Genomic DNA, 15,868 nt, shown 5'->3' with positions numbered 1-15,868 from the left:
ATGTGCAGCCTGTGGCAGTGGTGGTGGACTCCCCAGAGCCAGTTGGTAAGTCTTCTGCACAGAAGGAGCAGCCTGCGTGGCCGTGGGGACCTGTCACATCTACACCAACACCTACAGTCAGTTCCCTGCAACAGCAGCAGTTTAGTGCGCCATCTCATTCTCCAGTGCCTGGTTGTTCATTTTGGCCTGGTCAGCCTTTCTATTCTGCAGCTGGTGCGGCCCCCTGGCCTCTTTTGGGACACCAGGCTTCAGCTTTTCAACCAGGGGTTGATGTGCCTTCTGCCACTATGGTTTCGGCTGCCAGTCCCCCCGTGGCTGGCGCCTCTGATCAGGTTTTGGGGCCCATGCAGGCTTGGTCTGCCTTTCCCGTTATGCCTTACTATCAAGCTACTACTTTGAGTGGGGTGCCCTATCGTGCTATGCCTTTTGGGGACACGGCTCTCCCCCTAGGGGATCATTTAACACCGGCTATGAGAGATAAGATACTTAGGGGTGAATTCGTGGATGTCTTTACCCTTCTTTTTCGTGAATTGGAAAAGAAGGATAAAGAGGAGCTTGACGACAGGGAGAAGGAAAGGATTAGGCGTAGGAAGGTTGATAGAACCTGGTCAAATTGGCTTCCGGGTATGTTGATCTACGCAGGGGTGATTGCTAGAGCACAACCCCTTAGAGCTGCACCCCTGTTTCAGTATATTGATATAATTTATCAGGGATATACTGATTTTGTAGGAGCCGTGTGGATGCAATACGATGAGGAGTTTCGTATGCGAGTGGCTGTTAATCCCACTTTGCCGTGGGATCAGATACATCAACAGCTTTGGCTTCAGCTCATGGCCCTGGCAAAGCCCAATTCAGGTGACAGGTCAGATAGTGGTCACTTGCTACACCGTTTGTCCACCTCTTCTGGTTCCCGCGCCTCCGTGGGGCAGTCGGTTCAGCCCCGGCTGCTTTGTTGGGAGTTTGCCTACCAAGGTGCCTGCTCTAGAAAGGGGTGTGGATTCAAACACAAATGCCCTCGTTGTAAGGGCCCACATGCTTTCTCTGCCTGTTCCAGGACGAGAGAGCGTGGTGTCGGCTGTAGGCCAGGTGGGGGGTCCGGTAACCCTCCAACTGACAAAGGGTCCTTCCTCCATAAAGCTGAGGGTCCTTGAGCGGCTGTTGTTGGGTTACCCCAACAGGGCGGATACCCAGTATCTTTCTGACGGGTTTACTTACGGTTTTAGGATTCCTTTTCAGGGGCCTCGGGCCCTTTTATGTCAGATAACTTGCACTCTGTCAACGGCATGGAAGAGGTGGTTCAGCGCAAAATAGAAAAAGAATGTGCGGAGGGCAGGGTGTTGGGTCCTTTTCAGACCCCTCCTGTCCCGAATTTGAGGGTCTCTCCCCTTGGGGTGGTGCCCAAGAAGGTGGTAGGTGAGTACCGCCTTATTCATCACCTTTCTTTTCTGAAAGGTGGGTCTGTCAATGACGCTATCCCTGAACATTTGTGTTCAGTGCGTTATACATCCTTTGATGAGGCTATGAGGATGGTCCGGCGCTGTGGGGTGGGTGCCAAAATGGCTAAATGTGACATCAAGTCTGCCTTTTGCCTTTTGCCTGTCTACCCCGCGGATTTTGAGTTGTTAGGCTTCTCTTTTCAGGGGCAGTTTTATATGGACAGGGCGCTCCCTATGGGCTGCTTGGTGTCTTGTTCTGCATTTGAAAAGTGTAGTACCTTTTTGGAGTGGGCGTTTCGTCAGAGGCTTCGTTGCCGTGACTCCGCCCACTATTTGGATGACTTTATCTTTGCAGCGCCTTACGGGACGGGACAATGTGCCCGTCTCCTGGCTGGATTTCAGGCTCTGGCTGTTGAATTGGGGGTGCCTTTAGCCCACGAGAAGACTGAGGGACCTTCACAGGTCCTGACGTTCCTGGGGATAGAGACTGACACACTGCGACAGACATTCCGTCTGCCCAAAGCCAAGGTTGTGGACCTTAGGTCTCGCTTGGCAGCATTGAAAGTGAAGCGGAGGGTTTCCCTTCTAGAATTACAGCAGCTGGTTGGGCACCTTAATTTTGCCTGTAAGGCAGTTGCCCCCGGGCGCGCCTTTTTAAGGTGTTTATGTGATGTTATGGCCTCTTTGAGGCTCCCTCACCACAGAGCTAAAATATCTAAAGGGGTCAGGGATGACCTCTCGGTGTGGGAGGAGTTCCTCTCTTCCTATAATGGGGTCACCTTTTGGCGTGAGGAACTGCTTTTAGAGGCTGAGTTGAGCATTTCCTCAGATGCGTCTGGGGCATTAGGCTTTGGAGTATTCTTCCGGGGACATTGGTGTGCGGAGGTTTGGCCTATGCAGTGGCGTGATGGTGTTATTACTAAGAACCTCACGTTTCTGGAATTTTTTCTGATTCTGGTGGCGGTCTGGTTGTGGGGGCATGAGCTTGCCAACCATGTGGTACATTTTTGGTGCGACAATCTGGCGGTTGTGCAGGTGATCAATACCCTTTCATCCAGATCCCCCAGAGTTATGAGGTTGGTCAGGGCCTTCACTCTCCAGTGTCTCAGGTTGAACATATTGTTTAGGGCGAAGCATGTCCCAGGTATTGATAATGGTGTGGCGGACGCTTTGTCTCGCCAGCAGATGGGACGCTTCTGTCAGCTTGCCCCAGACGCAGACCTTTGGCCTGTCCCGATGCCTCCGGAGCTGTGGAATCTTGGAGGGCCGAGGCATGTAGAGCCATTCGTCTAGCCATCGCTCCCAGCACACGGAAATCTTATGATCGGGCGTTGCGGCAGTTTGCTGGCTTCAGGCTTAAGGCGAACCTGGAACAGACGTGGCCCATCCCGGCTGAGCACCTCATACAGTTTTGCGTGGAGAGGAAGGGCAGGGGCGTCAGTTAAGTCTATTAGGGGTCTCTTGGCAGCACTGGCTTTTGCCAGCAAAGCTCGGGGATTTAGTGAGGCAACTGGGGATTTTAGAATCCAAAAAATGCTGGAAGGTTGGACCAGGGAGTCTGGTGTTAGGTTTGACAGCAGGTTGCCAATATCCCCTGCTATTCTTAAGGGGCTGGGGGCCACCTGGGCATCGATTTGTCGATCAGCTTACAAGGAGGCCCTATTTCATGTGGCATCGCTGACGGCTTTCTTCGGAGCTTTAAGGGTAAGCGAGTTGGTCGCTCGATCCCGTACAGATTGCTCTGGCAGAGCTCTGGCAATTGGCGATGTGCATTTCAAAGGTGATGGCATCACCCTTCGGATTTGGTGTTCTAAGACTGATCAGGGCAGGCGGGGAACCGTCCTGAAGCTTGGCTTCTGCGACGATGCAGAACTTTGCCCGGTTAGGGCGCTTCGCGGGTTTCTGGAATTGAGGGGTAGTGGAGAAGGGCTCCTTTTTTTTCATTCTGATGCCACTCCGCTGACCCGCTATCAGTTCTGGTCCGTAACGGAGCGGGCCCTGTCTAAGCTCGGTTTGACAGGAATGAAATTTTGCACCCATTCTTTCCATATCGGGGCAGCCTCTACGGCAGCTGCCATGGGCTACCCTGAGTCGGCTGTGCGGAAGGTTGGCCGTTGGAGGTCAGCTGCTTTCCGGGGGTATGTGCGCCCGTTGCCACTTGTTTAAGGCGCTTGTTAATTGTTATTTCTTTTGTAGGTGTTGTTGTTCGCCGAGGAAGGTGTCGGATCCTCGTATGCGGACACAGCATGGGTTTTTTGGGCGGCTCATCAGGCCAAGAGGACGCAGTTCAGGTCCCAGCTTGGCCTCAGCCGGTGGGCCGAAGTTGAGTGGCAGGGCCGTCGGGGCCTTCGGTGGCCGGGCCTGTTGCCACTCCTGTTCGAGGGTCAGAGTGCTCCTCCCCCTCACCTGTTAGTTATTCATTTAGGGGGAGATGATCTAGGTTTGATCAAAGGGAAGGCCCTTTCGCTGCAAGCTCAGGCGGATCTTAAATTTATTGTGGAGCAATGGCCTGGGGTTCTCATATTTTGGTCCGCCATTCTCCTACATAGGGTTTGGCGTGAAGCCCTGGATCATGATGGGGTGGAACGTGCTAGGCGTAAGGCCAATAAGGCCATGTGGAAGGCTTTGGGTATGGGGTTGGGGATTTATTTGCCCCACCTGCAGATCAGGGATACTCACGCTGACCTCTACAGGGGCGATGGCGTGCATCTGTCGGCCAAAGGTAATGACATATTTTTGAATAATTTACGGCAAGGGCTGTGGTTGGCTCTGCAGCATATGTGGGGCACTAGGGCCTAAGCAGAGGCTTGGCCCTTGTGTTGGCAGGTTAGTTGGGGCAGGCAGAGCGGGTTGGCGAGCACACAGTGGCACATCCCCATTGGTGGGGAATGGGGGTCTGTCTCGGATCGGCTGGAGGGCTGTATGGCTGCCAGCTGAGAGGGTAGACTGCCCGTGGGACGCCTGAACAAGTCCATCCCTCGGGCTTTACGGCTGGGGGTTTGTGGAGCTTGTAAAAGGGGAACCACTTGTCTGGCCGGCCGGGTTACAGCAATCTATATTGATGGCTCACCCCTGGGGCCGGGGGAGCTCGCTCAAGCAGGCGGGGAGGAGGTCCTGTTTTTTTGTTTTTTGTTTATAATATTTTTTATTTTTAACATCTAAAACAGTAAACTACAAGAAACCACAATAGTACAAGGGGAGGGAAAAAAGGAAAAAAGAGAAGGGGAAGGGGGGTGGAAAAAAGGGGAAGGCAGCATACAAACACTAAACACTACACTTCAATGCTTTCCCTTCATACTGCCATAATTAAAAATTAAAGCTTAATAAAGTAATGATGGAATGGTTGATCTTACAAAATACAAATTACAGTTCAAATTAAATCTCCCCCCCCCCCCGAGCCTCGGACGCAGTTCTCTCTGAGCAGCTACAGCCGCAGCGCTCGTTGCCTCCCCCTCCCTTCAGGCTTCGGATCTTCTTCTTTTTGCTTGGTGTCTTGCCCAAATTCTTGATTTTTGTCCACAAAATCCCTTAGCTGATCTTCCGAATTAATCTTGTAAGCTTGATCTTTATAACTAAACCAGATTCCTTCCGGAAATAGCCATTTGTACTTTATGCCACGTTCCCTCAAGAGAGCTGCCAGCCTTTTATACTTAAATCTTCTCTTCCGAACTAAAAATGGAACGTCCTTCAGTATCTTGACTTTATTTCCCAGAAAGTCCAAGTCCGCATTATATGAGTTATATAAGATAGTGTCCCGGACCCTCCTAGATGAAAACTCAATAACAATCTCGCGAGGCAGCTGCCGCTTCATTGCATATTTTGAAGAAGCCCGACGGACTCCCAAAATGGCGCTTTTAACTTCTTCTTTAGTTGCCCTCGCGGGTGTCGCTAAAAGTTCCGAGGCAAGATCCCTTAAATCCTCGTTTTCCTCCTCTTTAACATTCTGGAGATGCAAAATGGTCTGTGTTCGCTCCACTTGCAGCCCAATCAGCTGGTTTTCCACCAACTTTAGCTCCTTGTTCGTTGCTCTCATAAGTGACGCATTTTCCCGAGCAGACTTCTCTGCCCCCCCCGCTACTTCCTTAATGGCTTTCACATCGCTCTCAATTAAGCCCACCCTTTGATCTGTTTCATTCAGCTTGTCAACAAAGGGTTTTATGGCTTCGATGACCGATCTTTTCACCAATTCCTCGAGCGACTCCCCTCTTCCCTGCAGGGCAGCCGAAACTGACTTGCCCAGAGCAGGACTCTGCTTTTTTGCTGCCATTTTAGGGGGGGGGGACCGCCAATCTTCCGAGACTCTGCGAGGGGGGAAAAATCCGAATCTTCTTAACTTCAGATCCCACCACTCCTTCACTTGCGCTTGTAGTGACAGAAGGGATTCGCTTACTTACAGGCTTCCGCCTAGTCCTGTTCTTTGCCATTTTCCGTGGCCCGGCAGCATGCAGGGTGCCGCGCACGTCTGCCGGCCTCCATAGGGACAAACGGGCAATTTACCCCCTGCCTCGATTTGCCAGAGGGCTCTTCCCGCCGTGTCCCGGACCCAGACTCCCTCCCTGGGAGTCCTGGGGACTAACCTTTGCAGATCAGCCGCCCGGTCAGGCTGCTCGGCCGCTTCCTCTCGGACCTGCCGAGAGGAGCGTCCGACATGGCTGCGAAAACGAAACCGAATCGAGGAGGTCCTGTTGATCCCTTGGCCCGACCTGTTCCACTAGTTATACCCCTTGCCATTATTATAGTAATGTTGGTCAATAAAATGGCCCTGTTTTATACCCAAGTCTTTGTGTCTGTCTCTTTCTTCTGGATGGGTGGGCAAATCTGTTATCTCCATTTGGAGATGAGGTCTAGATACTTCAGGGAGGTACTTGTAAAAATAGTTTATCAGTTTGGTGATGTTTTTTGCAGTCAAGAGTACAGGTAAACTTAAGGAGAAAGAAGAAAATAAATTATAGACACTTGTAGGTGATTGGTGTGTTTCCAATCTATGATAGTGATAGTGCTAGGAATCTGGTAGTAGTATTTAATCCAGGGTAACTAATGTGGAACACCACATTGCAACAGTTAATTTACTGGAATTAACAGATCCAGTTGAATTAATGCAATGCAATGTGTTTTACATTGGCTGCACTTGAAGAGTGTCCCAAAGCAATTGTTCTACTGTATGTTGTAATCAGATTTCAGACTGGAGTGGATCATTGGGGCAATATGACCAGTTCTCTTCTACCTACACTGGCTCCCAATTTGATTTCAGGCCCCTTTCAAGGTGCAGATATTGACCTTTAAAACTCTATACAGTTTGGAGCCAGCATACCTCAAGGACCATGCACCTGACTGACTTGCCCACTGTGGTTCTTTGGAAGTCCTTCTTTGAAATACTGGAGGCTAAAGTGGGCCTTTTCAGTGATGACACCAAAATCTTCAAAATCTTTCCTGGTTCATCTCTTTCCTTCTATCATTTTGTTCCACCAGTGGGTGAAGACTTCTCTATGTTGTTTGGCATTACCTCACTGACCCTCTGTCCCTTTCATGTCCCAACATTTGTTTCTTGACATTTCTAGGTAACAGCTTTTTCTGACAACTTAAATTGCACAAGAAACACTCGAAATCTTGCTTTGTTTTGTAGTTTGCTGCTGCCTAGTTTTCTGTTTCTTGCTCACTATGGTGACCAGGCTTTGAAAACAGTTAAAATTCCTATCACGAAACTGCTAATAATGGATAGCTAGCCTATAGACCAAGTATTTGCTTTTTAGCGCTTCATGCCACAGAATTAAACAAAGATTTTCACAGCCCTGTTTTTGCTACTTACTCTAACTGATCAATTAGCTTAGCTACATATTGCCTTCTAATAGGAATGGAATTTGACCAATAGGGACTGAATGTATCCTATTACATTCATTCTTTTTGAGTTCTTGTTCATCTCAATCACAGTCACGTTCTGTCGGAAAGCTAGCCAAGCTGGTGATATGAGTCTGGTATGATGACAACATTTCTGGCAAATCAACCACTGGGTATGTAATATTTGTACATGGTGCATTAGTTGTATGGAAATCCGTGAAGCAAATGCTAGTAGCAACAAGCAGTTGTGAGGCAGAATACGCCGCCATGTGTTCTTGCATTCTTACTTTGGAATGGTTGTACCAATTACTAAAGGATCTTAAACTGAAATGTAATTTGCCAATTAAAATGTATTGTGATAATTCAGCTGCTGTACAAATTGCAAGCGAGCAAGGAATAAAACCTTGCAGTAGACATATTCTAATTAGGTATCAGACGGTTCGGCAAGCTGTGGGTGACAAGTTTGTAACCCTGGATCATTGTAACACAGACGAGAACACTGCTGATGTCTTTACCAAAAGTTTAAGTGTTGAAAAGTTTCAATATTACAGGAGTCACCTGGGTGTCACTTCTGTAAACAAGGAGGAGTGTTGAAGCTGTTTACTGGCAGTGACAGCAGGCTAGATGAGAATGATCTAGCCTGACAGGTACTAAGTCACATGATTGCATGTCAGGTGATACACAAGGCTAACCAGACTCAGTCATGGTGAGTCAGCAACTATTCCATGATTGGTTAATTGTTTCAATTTGTGTAATCTCCTGTAATTAAGCATATGTGTACTTAAGAGTTGAAGTGCCATTATAGTGTGCCCTCTGTTGGTAACACAAGTCTGGCAGAGCCTTATGCCAGTCAGTCTTGTGACAATTGTAATATAGTCTTTGTAAATAAACTTCATACACTTTTCATAGTGTGTGTGTGTGTGTGCACGCGCGCGCCTCTATAGCAACAGTTCCCTGCAACCCGGCTTTGCTGACCATAGCAAGAAAGACCTCCTTGACAACTATTATATTCATTCTTTTGAGTTCTTCTACATCTCAATCACATTTTCAACACAATGTATTGCTGAAGCATTATTCAGTGTTTTTATTGAATTTATCCATTTTAAGTTAATAAAGATTTTTTTAAACAGTTTTATTTTTTGTGATGGCTCAGTTAGCACATCCATCACTAACATGAATGAACAACTAGTTCTTTACAATGAAAGAACAGAATGCCTGTACTTAACAAAGGCAAACCAGTCCATGATATACATTTCTCTACTCTTTGTTATTTTTGGTTTTGCTGTTGCAAGAGACTTCTGGAAAATTCTACATCTCCTACCAATGAACACATTGTCCAAATCAAATTGTTGTTTTACTGACTTAAAAGGCTTGTTATATTTAATGGATAACACTTATGCAGACTGTTACCTGACCAAGGCTCTATATGACCATGGCATATCATTTAGGTTTTCATACATGCATGTAGATTAGGGTGTGCATTCAGATGTACCTGAGCCAAAATTATACCTGAGATTAGCTGTTTCAAAATGATATAAAACACTCCTAAAAGGAGTAAAGAACATTTATCTCCTGGAATCTTGAGAGTATTTGGGAGTAGAGGTGAGCATAAACTGAGTGATGGGAATCTTGAGAGTGTTTGGGCACAAACCAAAAAAAATATGAATTGCGCAGTTACTGGTTCGTCACGTTTCACAAACCACAAACTATGAACTTTCACAAACTTTCCCCGGTTCACGAACTGGTTTGTTCGGTTCATGGTTCGTCACTCCCCAAGGCCCTGGAATGGCCCTCTCACAGCCAGAGATGCCAAACTCACAAGGTCTCTTCAGCAGGCTCTCATCCAGCCACCCTCCAAGTTTGGCAAAGATTGCATTTTGGATATCCGAGTGGGTGCCCCAAGGAAGTTCCATTAGATATAATGGGAGCCAGCCATGAATGCCAGTTGACATGTGTCAGGCTCCTGGCTGGGCTCATCGGAGCCTGGGGATGGCATGCCCTCCAAGTTGGCCTGGGCAGTGGCTAGAGCTCAAGAAAAGTCTCAGACATGGAGGGAGGAGGGGAGTTGGAGACACCCTGGATCCCTCTCTCCCTTCATTGTGACTCTTGTCACGCTTTCTTGTCTCCCTAACTCACTCACTTGCTCCTAAATACTCATCACCGGCTCCTTATCTCTGTCCCCTTGGCAGCCTCCCCCAGTCAAGGAGATGGTTTTGGAGACACAGGAATATATTTCTCAAGGAGAGGAGAACAGAGACAATCTATGAGAGGAAGTTAGTTTTGGGGAAAATGAGATGTTCTTTGGGGAGACAGGATATTCATGGACTGGAAAGGACAGAGGCAATCCATGAGGGGAGGTTAATCCTGGGGGGAAAGGAGATCTTGGGGGGAAAGCATTGCATTCCATAATGAGGTCAGAGTCCTTGAGCCTGGCAGTGGCCCAGAGACTGGGGTGGAGTTGGAGCCATGATATCCCCCAGACAGTTGTGTGTGTGGGGGGGGGGCAAGGTTAACTTCCAATGTAGGGGAACCTGGATCTTCAATCCACAAAGTCCAGTGAGGGGTAGCCCAGCAGGGGGAGCTTGTCCTTTATGAAGACCAATTGATCCACCAGGGCTGGATCCAGGCATGAGTGGTGGGCACAAAGCAGGTCTCCCAGGTGGGAGAATACCCACCTGCCCACCTGCACTGGTGGGGGGGGTGGCAGGAGAGGAATTTCATGGCCAAAGATGATAATTCCAGCCAGATGGCAGCTTTGCATGCCCAGTATTCTATGGGATTGGAGTTGGGGGGCTGGAGAGGCTTGGCAAGGTACTTTTGCACCATTACTTCTGCCAAGTCCTCTGCGAAGGCACGTGTGGGCTCCTTGATGCTGCCAACCTCCCAGCTCACCACCAAGGACCAGTGGGGGAGCCTTGTTGGGTGGGCTTGCACAGCCTGGGGCACTGGGCTGATCCACCTCCTACTCCACCACCACCACCAATCCCTCCTCCATGCCCTCTTCCCTCTGGCCAGATCATTTTGTCTGGAACCTGTGTACCTCTCCGTGGAGATCCTGCCTCCATAGCTGGAGCACAGCACCAGGGGAGAAGAGCTTCCCCCTGTTCCAGTTCTTTGGCCAGAACCTGGTCCAGCCCATGGATCAGGGGGATGGCTTGCCCCAGGCTGGCTGTGTAGGAGCAGAGGAGGTCGGTGGTTTCCTGAAACAGCTTCAGGACCTGGACCATTTGGGATAGGGTTAGCCAGTCTGTGGAGCTAATGATGAGCTCCTCTCCCTCCTCTCCTCCTCTCCCTCCTGCAAAATAGGCACAGAGGACACGATATCCTGCAACACATTTCTTTGCTCCAGCATACAAGCCATCATTACACAGCTGGAGTTCCAATGGGTGGGCATGTCTTTGAACAGCTGGTGCTTGGGATGCCCCTCCTCCCCCTCCCTCTCAACAGCTGGTGGGAAGAATAAAAGCTTCAGGTAAAGTGGGCAGCCGGATACTGGCAGTGTTCCAACAAGGAACATGTGTCCAATGTTCCCTAGTCCCAGGTGGCCTTGATGGTCCTACCCAGCCCAAGAGCATCCCTCATGACCAGGTGCAGCTTGTGCACCAGGCAGACAATGCCCTGAACGGATGCATTATTCAGGGCTGCCACCATGCTTCTACAGGCGTATGTGACCATGTAGCCACAAACAACATCCATCCCCCGCGCCTGAAGCAGACCACTCTGTAGCTCAGTGGCAGGGCTATCCCCTCCTCCCAGAGCCCTAATTTTATCCTGGTGGTCTGGTGGTCCTCTAGTTGCCACCAGTGGGCAGTGAAGATGAGGTAGCCATGCTGGTGGATTCTCCACAGGTCCACCATGAAGTGCACAGTTCACCCTTGTGCTCTAGACAGCTCATTACAGACCAGCTCTACCACAGAGTGGTAGATGGATAGCAAGAGTCGCTGGCCAATGGTCCACTGTGAGGGCATGGTATACTAGGGGGCGAAATGTCACAGCACCCGCCGAAAGACCACACCCTCCAGAACAGACAGAGGTAGTCTGTCCATGGTAATCACCTCTGCCACCACACGAGTGCCCACCTCCTGAGCCCTCCCCCATTTCTTATACTTGGCAGTGCCACCGACCCCAACGGAACAACCTCCTGAAGGGTAGCCTGGCTGGAAATTCCACTCCCACTCACAGCACCCTCGGTGTGAGTGTGAGTCTTCTTCCTTGGGCTGGACTCCCATTTCCCTTCCCCTTCCCCTTGCTCAGAAGCCCTCTTCATTCCCCCACTGTATGGTTATCCTTGCTTTGGAGGCAACAGACTTGGGTGGTGCCTCTGCAGATGCCTGCTGAGGGCAGTAGATGACAGGTGCTTGGGTCCAAGCTCTTATGCACCAGGACATCTCAGGCCTGGCAATGTGCTACACAGATGTCATTAGGGAGGGTTAGGAAGTGCTGTTGAAATGTGGGCCTGAAATGGGGACCGGGACAGATGTGACTGGGCCAGGAGGATGGAGTGAGGGGTGGACTGCAGATAGGGGCAGCCCCAAGAGGATGGGATGTGGAGGAGGTGGATGTTTATCCAAGACCCTCGATGCACCCTGAGATCTCTCCTCCTCCTCCTCAAAAAGTTTTAGCAGCTGCTGTTCCTCTGACAATGCTTGCAACTCTTCTGCCTCCTCCTCCATCCTCACAAACAGACCTTGAAAAAGAAGCTCTGACTCTGAGATGTCCCCACTATTGCTGGGCACTGGTGGGCCAGCAGGATGAGCTTGGGACTTCTTCCCCCCATGACCACCCTTGCCCCTCACTAACCCTCATGGAACTAATAAGAAGAGCCCTCAGCTGAGGAAGCAGTGACCCTGAGACTGGGGTGGGAGAAAAGGCCCCTAACCCACCACACAGATACCTTCCCAGGCAGGACAGATGCACAAAATAAGAATTAATTACGAACAAAATCAAAAAGAGTACTGTGAGCCCTCAGCAGAGGAACCCACTAAGCTTGGTCCCAGAGCCTAGTAGTAATCCTAGGACTGGGGTGAGAGAAAAGGCAAGGCCCCTAACTCACCACACAGACAACTTCCCAGGTGGGACAGGTGCACAAAATAAGAATTAATAACAAACAAAATAAAAAAAAGAGTGTGAGCCCTCAGCAGAGGGGAAAAAGCACCCTAACCCAGTAGCCAGACACCTTCCCGTACAGGACAGGTGCTCTAAATAAGAAAGACTGTTTATCAGTCTCTTTTTAAGCAGCAACTGCACCAAACCCCTCCAAAATCCACCCCCTCTCACTTCAACTCCCAATAGCAGTTCCTCCCTGTCTGTCTGCTGGAAAGTGAAACTAAGTCGGCTGAGTGGGGTGTTATATACTCTCCTTGCTCTCATAGAGCAGAATTGGAGCTTTCTGTTTGGCAGGGAGATCTGCCTATCAAGGTGCTTATCAAGATTGGTGTTTTCATGGCTGCAGAAGGTCTGCAGACGTTCATCCCTCCGTTGCCTACAGAATGGATCGGCACCAGGCTGTCTGGCTTCATGAACCAATTACAGACCGAACGAACCGTCCTAAAAAGTTTTGGCAGTTTGTGAAAATGGGGTCCCACGAACTGCCGGTTCATGACCATTGAACTGGCCCAGTTCATGCCAAATGTTGGTTTGTAATTCAGTTTGTGCCTGCCTCTATTTGGGAGTTTGAGGGAGGCACAAGAATGAGGAAGAAAACAGGAAACTGGCTCAGGAAACAGCTGTTAGTTGGCATCTGTCTTCCCTTGTAAGAGAGAAACTAACAGCTAATGATGAGCTTGACCTTACCCTTTACATTTTAAAAGGCAAAAGACCAAACTGGTTCTGGACTTACTATGCCAACATTGTCTCTCCTGGAGGCTTCTCCCCGCTGCTCCTACCTTTTCCTTTACATCTCTGTATCAGAAGGAACTAGAGATTGGGAATTCAGAGAACTTGGTACACATGCCTTCTACTTACTCAGTATAGCTTGGAAGATGTCCCCCTACCTTGACATGGCTGATCAAGCCATTTGGATCCACACCACTATAACATCAAGACTAAACTACTGTAATACACTTTACATAGATATCCCCTTGAAGTCAATGAAAAGACTCTAGTTGGTGCTAGAGTGAGAAAATTCGGGTTTCTCACTTCGGGTTTCCCACTTCGGCCACCATGGCAGCATTTGAGGGACAAAAAGGGCCTTCACCACCTCCTCTGCTGTTACGTGACCCCCGGAGGGTGATGGAGAGGGCCAGAGCTGCCTCCTCCACTGCTGTGGCCATTTGAGGGGCAGGAAGGGCCTTCTCTGTTTCCTCCACCGCTACGCAGCCCCACTGTTGCCAGGGACCCCCCTCCTCCTGTTATGAGGCCTGCTATGGACTGTGTCAGTTTCCTGTGTTGCTGTTTTAAAGATCCACCAAAGACTGTGTTTTGGGGCAGCATTGCCCATGCCTGTATCCTGGTCTCCCTGCTGCAATGGACTATGCCATCCATGTCTGTTTCCTGCCTCCTTGGGCACCTATCTCACCCGGGCCCAGAGCCATGCTGCTAGCAGCACAGTGCCAGCCGGAGGGAGTCTCCACGAGCCCGGCCAGGCACCCACTGGTCAGGTCCCGTGGAGAGACCCTTGCAGGATGGTCACGGAGTCTTCCCTCACCACTGGGCAGCCTGCTAGCAAGCCCAAGCCGTGCCAAGGAAGAAGCTATGTTCCCAAGCAGTAAAGAACCAGCCTGGACAGTTTACTACAAGGCTGCCATTTTGTGAAAGCAAGCCAGTCATGTCCACAGTGGCCGGCCTTGCCCTGCTCTGCATATCTTGGAAGCCGCCCCGGAATGGAAGCTACGTGCTGACTGTCCAGAACACTTAATGGATGCATCTCAATGCAGCCACCGCATTCCAGAGCTGATGCCATCAAGACAACGCCAGCTTCCTGGCAGATCCAATCAACCCGCCTGGCACTCCCCTCCTTTGTCCCCTCTTCCCGAGGTGTCACAATCATACAATTAGACACTAAAGTGGCCCATTAAGGGTAGTTGTAGAGCCATCAAGCCTTTGTTCCCCTTTTGAGAACCACAGGGAAAGGCACCAGCCGCAGGGTACACTTTGGGGTATTTAAGCAGGCCTCCCTGGCCATGAGGTGCGCGTGCCATTTCTATCCTGAACCTCCGTTGCCTCTCTCTCTACGGGTCTAGTGCAGGCATTAGATACCGCCACGCTTTGCTGCTACATCTTTCTTCCACGCCGTGACCAGGTGAGTATACCCAGTTCCGTCGATCTCAAGTGGGTCCTCCTGCTAATGTAAACGGCTCTATTTTTCCTACTCTTTATTTCCTAGCTTCTTGTACGTACCTTGATTGTGTGTGTTATTATAGGCATACGCAACACCATCAGTAAAGACACGTTTTATCTTATTAGCCTCGCCTCTTAATTGCACGAGTAGTCTAGAAGAGGGACTCTGGTAGAGCTGGTTAAGATCCGCAATATTTAACCCCAGACTGCACGCTAATTTCCCTATAAATAGCAGTTCTGGTAACACCTCAGGGCAATGGGGAGGGCTGGAGCCTCCACCGCCACCACCGCGCTACCTCCTCCAGGCCCACAGTGGCTCACAGAGCAGCAGAGAAGGCCGGAGCTGCCTCCTCCAGCCCTTCCTTCCCCTCAAACGTAGCTACAGCAGCCATTTGAGGGGCAGGAAGTGCCTTCTCTGCCTCCTCTGCTGCCCTGTGGCCCTGCAGGGTGGTGGGGAGGGCTGGAGCTGCCACCGCTGTTGCCGTTCCACTTCCTCTGGGCCCACAGTGGCCCTCAGGGTGACCAGGAAGGCCAGATCCAGCGGCACACAGGCTCGCAGGACAGCGGGGAAGGCCACTGCTGCCACTGCTGCCACCGCCCCACTGCCTCTACAGCCGCAGTGGCCTACTGGGCAGCCAAGAAGCCCAGAGCCGCTGCTGCCACTCCCCCGCCTCCACCACTGCAGCGGTAGGTCCAAGGTAAGTGGGATTTGGTTGTTGGGGGTTTTCCGGGCTGTATTGCCGTGGTCTTGGCATTGTAGTTCCTGACGTTTCGCCAGCAGCTGTGGCTGGCATCTTCAGAGGTGTAGCACCAAAAGACTTTTGGTGCTACACCTCTGAAGATGCCAGCCACAGCTGCTGGCGAAACGTCAGGAACTACAATGCCAAGACCACGGCAATACAGCCCGGAAAACCCCCAACAACCATCGTTCTCCGGCCGTGAAAGCCTTCGACAATAAGTGGGATTTGGTTGGGGGGCTGGGGCTAGGGGTTGGGGGGTTGGGACATTTAAAGGGCCCTGCCCCTTGCAAGCAGCAGGAAAGGGGCCCTTTAAACTTCAGCTGTCAGGCTCAATTCAAGGAATTTTCTGTTACATACAAAACCCTTCATATCCTTGGTCCCTCATATCTGTGAGACCACCTGTCTCCCTGTGCTTTGCCATGGCAACTTTGTTCATCTGAACAGGGCCTTTTAGAAGTGCCACCCTTCAAATAGGCAAAATCAACAACTGGCTATACAAACACATTCTCTATTGTAGTTTTCACCTTATGGAATGGCCTGCATGATGAGGTTAGGAGGACTCCCACTCGGCAGGCTTTC

Source organism: Eublepharis macularius, chromosome 3 (genome assembly GCF_028583425.1).
Source record: "Eublepharis macularius isolate TG4126 chromosome 3, MPM_Emac_v1.0, whole genome shotgun sequence".
Classification (NCBI taxonomy): domain Eukaryota; kingdom Metazoa; phylum Chordata; class Lepidosauria; order Squamata; family Eublepharidae; genus Eublepharis; species Eublepharis macularius.
The sequence above is the reverse complement of the archived record's forward strand: the minus strand, read 5'-3'. Positions refer to the sequence as shown.